At 37.2% G+C, this 6402-nt stretch overlaps 1 long non-coding RNA gene across 1 annotated transcript; it reads left to right on the top strand.

Annotated features, from left to right (window-relative positions):
- Position 1: 1 nt before the first annotated feature.
- On the top strand, positions 2 to 4361 carry LOC122221740. Its single transcript, XR_006203419.1, has 3 exons — positions 2 to 2357; positions 2943 to 3072; positions 4232 to 4361. It is a non-coding gene; the product is annotated as an uncharacterized LOC122221740 (long non-coding RNA).
- Positions 4362 to 6402: the final 2041 nt, after the last annotated feature.

Below are 6402 nucleotides of genomic sequence, written 5' to 3' on the forward strand. Positions count from 1 at the left end.
CATAATTCATTTGGAATTGCAAAGAAAAAAAAAGGCCTCAAAGTGAGAGTTTGGGAGGAGCTAGAATGGGAATGGGTCTCATTGGTCTCTCCAAAAGTAAATACATATGAAACATTTTCATGATTATACTATTCCTTGGGCTTTATCTCTGATAAACTAAGAAGAAATTTACCTACCGCCTACTTGTTTTCAAGCCTCTCTAAAATCTTATGTTTCTGATCACAATTTGCAAATTTACTCTGGATACTTAAATAAGCCGTTTCTCTCCTCTGCTACTTGGACAATGCTTTGTTTTTTCATCTGAATCTTTGCATTTGAAAAGATTGCTTTCTGTTTTGCTAATTGATCAAGTGTAGGGCCTATTAAGGATTCTGAGACCACCCTGGGCATTTTGTTCTTCTAGAGGACTATTCCATCTCTGTAGAGAAGGTCCTTGAGAGGAAGGGTAGTCTGCTTCTTGCCACACAAGGAATAAGAACTGCTCATAACTCGTTCTTCAGTCAGATGTCACTATAGTATTTTCACATTAGAATGTTAGTGAAATACACTTTGCTGCTCTTGGTTCAGCAATAAGAAATATTCTTTCAATTCCTACTTTTCAAGCCAGTTTGTTATACTCAGTATTAACTCCAGAAGTTCATTCCAGCTGTAGTAGGTTGGTCTTTGTTCTTTTTCTTTGGGTTTCATGTCTGTCAGAACACTATTAACGTGTACAGTCACCCCTCATCTTCCTTCTTCCTTGACAGCTTCACTCTTTGTAAATACTGTGCTCACTTCTAGAAGCTAGTTCCTAGACATTTGTAAAGCACTGATATGCAGTGTCTTCCAGGTGTAGACAAGCACTTTGGTCCATGGAGACCAAAGGTATTGATGGCTGCCTAGTTCTTATTGGGAGATGGTACCTCTCTTTTCCAAGCTGCTCAACTAATCTAGAATAGTGGAGAAAGTGCTCCAATTGTCTACAGAGCCATGGCCATTGCTCTTTTTTGATGCCTACTTGATCCTGACTTAGACCTCTTATGACCGAGTAGGAAACTGGAAAGAGAAAAATGCTTCAATTTAGATCTGTTCATGACTGTCTGATTGGTTCCAGTGGTCTGAAGGAGTTATCCTTCTCACTGTGTTTGAAACCAAGGAAGTAGTTCACCCATCAAGCAGGATTAGATGGAATCTTGGTGTTCCGCCTTCTCAGGGACCAAAAATGTAACATTAACAACTTAGTATTGACCTTCTTCCCAAGGACATGTCCATGTTAGTTTTTCATATGTTTTACTCATAGTCATAGCTAGAAGCCTGTTAACTTGAGTTGGAAAGAGAAAAGATCAAGTTGCACACCAGTCACACCATAAAACAGTTTATCATATAAAATACCTCAATTTTCTGTATTCCTCACTTCCACCTCACAGTTGTACTGGTGATGAATTTTAAGGGTCTGTCCTTTAGTTTATTGGTGATTTTTCACATCTAGCCGGATTCTTATACCTCCATCATATACTTGAAAAGATTAAGAATTATAGGAATGAGAATGAGAATTTGGCTCAGTATCACTACTTGTTTATTTTCATATACATTTCTCACATGCTGTGAAATGCAACAAGAGAATTATATTTTAAAAAATGTAACTTTATGTTACATCAAAAATTATTGTGTAGTAAAAAGTTGATACTCAGTAGAACAATGATCATGTAAATAAATCTATTTCAGATGTACCCAATGTGATAAAAAGCATTGTCTAGGACCCCAGAGCATGAGCCAGGGAGAAAGATTTATTTGTTCTTTTCTCTATTTTTCCTTGAATTGTGCAACTATAGGTGAGTCACTTAACCTTTCTGTGCCTCAGTTTCTCTACCTCTAAAGGGGTGAGATGGTTCTCCAAATCACCTGTTTTAGAGCACTCACACTTTTAGCGTGTGCTGGTAGCCTCCGACAAGAGTGTTATGTGTAGGATTGCTCTGGAGTGGTGAAGTGGAAACTCAGCTTGCACTGGGCATCCTGTATGCTCAGGACTGTGCTTCAGACATGCAGCTTCAAGCACTGAGTAAGCAAAGGAAGTGCTGGGTGTAAAGTTTGCACGATTCCATGAAGCTTTAATTTTTCTTTTTTTTTTTTTAAGGAAGGGTTTTATATATTCTATTATAAAACGTGAAGGTTAAACAGGGACTTTTAAAAGCTGCACTGAAAGATCACATTCTGATGATGTGATAAGATTTTCTGACATTCTGCATATGTTTATGTTCTGCAGAAGATTCAATGACCTGTGAACCAGATTGATTCTGTTGTGTTAAATTTGTTAGGAATGATGCTGAAATTCCTGCTTCCAAGCAGCTCAACCCTGACCATGAATTACCTGACACCAGGTAAATGTCAGGAGCTCCCAAACCACTAGTGCCAAAAGGTCACGTTGAAAAGTTTCTTTTCTTTGTCAGAATGTACTAATTCCCTCCCCCCACCTCTATGTCAGTGTTTTTGCACTTTGGAATAATTTAAAGGTACTGTTTTCCAGTAGCATTCCTGAGTGTTGTTGCCTTTTTAAATGACAACTATTACTTTCTTGTAAAATGGAATATAATCGTGAAAGAGAAGAAGACTAGATAAAAAATGTAAAATGTTGATTGACTGCATAAGTTTTTTCCTGTAAATGTATCAGGGGAGCTTCCAATTAGCATACATACACACATTTGTCAATGGCTAAGACTTGCTTATCTTTTGCTTTATAGAAATAGTCATAGCATGTTGTAATTGCCTTATGTAAATAAAAAAGGCTATTTATTAAGTTTTCCAATAATATTTATTAATCTGTATGTGTTTTAAAATAAAATAACTTATTTCTAGCTGAACATTTGTTGCTTTTTTTTTTTTACCCACTACTTGAAACACCCATGTAGTCCCAGGTTCCATATCATCCTAATTCCTCAATTAAATGTTTCCCATTTTCTTTACAGAAACAAATAGCCCAGTTCCCATCATGATATAAAAAATATGTGCCTGTGAATATCTTAGGGAGCAAAACCATGATGTGTGAAGGAATTTACCATCTAGTGATTACCTTCTGATACAATTAAAGAAAACCAGGTATATTTTAATATATTAATATCTTTTCCATGTTTGGGGAGTATATAACATAACATTTTATTATATTTTAAGCACATAAAACTTTAGAGAATTATAACACATCTTAAAACTACAAGTATCATCAGAAATCTTATTATTAATCTTTTTAGTGTCCTGTAAGTCACTTTGTTAAACAGAAAAATATTTTGAGAAAAAATATGTATTTTTTAGGCTCTGTCCAAAAGGATTTAATTACATTTTTAAAAAGATTTTTAAAATCATTTTTAAAAAGATTACTTGTAAGCAATCTCTACACTCAAAGTGGGTCTTGAACTTACAACCCCCAAATCAAGAATCACATGCTCCACTGACTGAGCCAGCCAGGTGCCCCTAATTACTCACATTTTGATCAAACTATATCTATTTAGAAATCAGGAACAGACATTTTTAAAAACCACCAAATGTTCCTATGGATACCCCTTTCCACACAGGTTTTTGAGGTTGTGAAGCGTGTAAGTGCCAAATTCTACAAAAACTTGTCCTGGTTGGTTACTAGTATAGAACTAAGTTTCAGCTTCTAGCCAAGCACAGTAGTAGCTAGTAGTACTGCACCTAGTTCTGAGGGTTGTATAAAATCAGGCATGCCCCCTGCCCTCCAAAGAGCTTATGCTCTATTTTCTCTGTTCCTGAGAAACAGCCTCTCTGATGACTCTGAGGCATGGCATTGTTGGCATCTTTGTTTTAATGTTTATCACCTGGTACACCATATTTCAAACTTCACATGGTCGTTTCAAAAAGTTTTTTTGTGTTTGAGAGCTAAGGCAGTCAGGAAACAAAAACAAAGATACTTCTATCTGTACTAGCAGTTCAGAGGAGAAGGATTCCAGTTGAGGAAATTTGAAAGTTGGGATTTGAATTGCACCATGGCAAGCAGGGTAGGAGGGATGCTAATCAAGTAACAAACACAACAAATCCATATAAAATAACTGAAATAAAGGGATAGAAGATGGAGAAGTCAAAGTGTGGTTGCCTGTCTATAAAATGGAATCTTTTTATTTTTGGTGATGATGTTAGGGGGATCTTAGTGTCCTCCTTACCCTAATTTGGTGTGCTTATTGCTGCTCTAACAAATTACTACAAACTTTTTGGCTTACAACAACACAAATTTATTATCTTACAGTTCTGGAGGACAGAAATCCAACATGAATTTAACTGGGCTAAAATCAAGGTGTTATCAGGATTATATTCTTCCTGGAGGCTCTAGGTGAGAATCTGTTCCCTGCCTTTTTCAGCAGAGGCCTTGCACATTTTTTGGCTCATTCCCCTTCCTCCAACTTTAAAGCTAGCAATGTTGCATCTCCCTGATCCTTCTTCCGTTGTCATATCTCATTCTCTGTCTCTGACACTTATGCCTTTGTTTTGTTATTTGTTTTTTAAGAGGGAGAACATGTGTGCACGGGGAAGAGGCAGAGAAACGGGGAGGGGTGGGGGTGGGGGCGGGGAGAGAGAATCCCAAGCAGGCTCCTGCTCTTAGTGTGGAGCCTGACACAGGGCTTAATCCCATGAACCAGGAGATCATGACCTGAGCTGAAATCAAGTCAGACACTTAACTGACTGAGCCTGCAGGCGCCCCTGCCTTCTTACAAAAACCCGTGTAATTATTTTGTACCCACTTGGACAATCCAGGATTATCTCCCCATCTCAAGACCCTTAATTCAATCACAGGTGCAAAGTCCCTTTTGCCTCTAACATAACATAGTAACAGGTTCTATGGGTTAGAACTGTGGAAATCTTTGGGGAAGGGGGCTTTATTCTGCCTACCATATCCATTCCCCATTTCATCAAATGAGGTAATTATTAAAAGCCAATTCCTGGCTTTTAATGAACATCCTAGTGTTCTACCTAAATTTACTTCAAGTTATTACTATCTTTTCCAGACAGCTCTCCTCTCTCCCTCCAACAAATGTTTTTAGAATATGCCCTACTACATTTTTAAGTCTATGGTCTTGAGTAAACTTAATAATATTAATTGGAAAACATTTATATAATACCTTTAAAATGCTAGAGATACCAGAGGGGAGATGGGGGGGGGGTGGGGGATGGTTTAAATAAGTGATGAGGATTAGGGTTAAACAGGTGATGCACTTGTTGAGATGAGCACATGGTGTTGTATGGAAGTGATGAATCACTATATTGTATACCTGAAATGCTGTTCTTGGGCTCTTGGCTGGCCTCTGTGGTAACAAAACCAAAACACAGAAGAGCAACTTAAGAACAATTTAGACATGAGAAAACTATTTGATTTACTAATACATGATTTTCAAAAATACTGTTTAGTAGAGAAGTCTTGCTTATATAACTTGTTTCTATAACTGACAAAAAAATTTTACAGCTTTATTGAGGTATAATTGACATACTGTAAACTGCACATATATAAAATATACATTTGGTAGGTTTTGATGTGATATGATGTTATAGATTGATCGTATCACCATGAGCAAAACAGCAAACATATACATCACCCCAAAGTTTCTTTTTGCCCCACCCACTATGATCCCTCTCTGCCTTTCTTGTTCCCTCCACTCCCAGTCAACCACCCACTTTGTTGCTATATATTACAATTGTTTATTATATACTCCTTTGGTCTGGCTTCTTTCACTTACCAAAATTATTTTGAGAATTAGCCATGTTATAACATGTATCAGTAGTTCATTCCCTTTTATTGTTCAGTGGTATTCTATTATATGGATACACCATAGTTGCTCATCCACAGTTGCTTTGTTGTTGGACATTTGAGTTGTTTCCATTTTTTTTGGCCATTACAAATAAAGCTGCTATTGAATGTTCAATTACAAGTCTTTTAGTGGATATATGCTTTCATTTCTTTTGGATAAATACCTAGGAATAGAACATCTGGGTCATATGGTTGATACATGTTTAACTCTCTAAGGAACTGCCAAACTGTTTTCCAAGGAAGTTGCACTATTTTATAATCCCACCAGCAGTGTTTGAAAAGGAAGTGGATATTTAAAAATTTAAAAATGTCTTATGATCAATGCTTGAGCATTCACGTTATATAAATGCTGGGGCGCCTGGGTGGCTCAGTCAGTTAAGCGTCCGACTTCGGCTCAGGTCATGATCTTGTGGTCCGTGGGTTCGAGCCCCGCGCCGGGCTCTGTGCTGACAGCTCAGAGCCTGGAGCCTGTTTTGGATTCTGTGTCTCCCTCTTTCTCTGACCCTCCCCTGTTCATGCTCTCTCTGTCTCAAAAATAAATAAATGTTAAAAAAAATTAAAAAAAAAAAAAAGAAATACAGCATCATGTGCTAGAGAGTGATCTGGGCATTTAAGAA

This window comes from Panthera leo, chromosome B3 (genome assembly GCF_018350215.1).
Source record: "Panthera leo isolate Ple1 chromosome B3, P.leo_Ple1_pat1.1, whole genome shotgun sequence".
In the NCBI taxonomy this organism is placed as follows: domain Eukaryota; kingdom Metazoa; phylum Chordata; class Mammalia; order Carnivora; family Felidae; genus Panthera; species Panthera leo.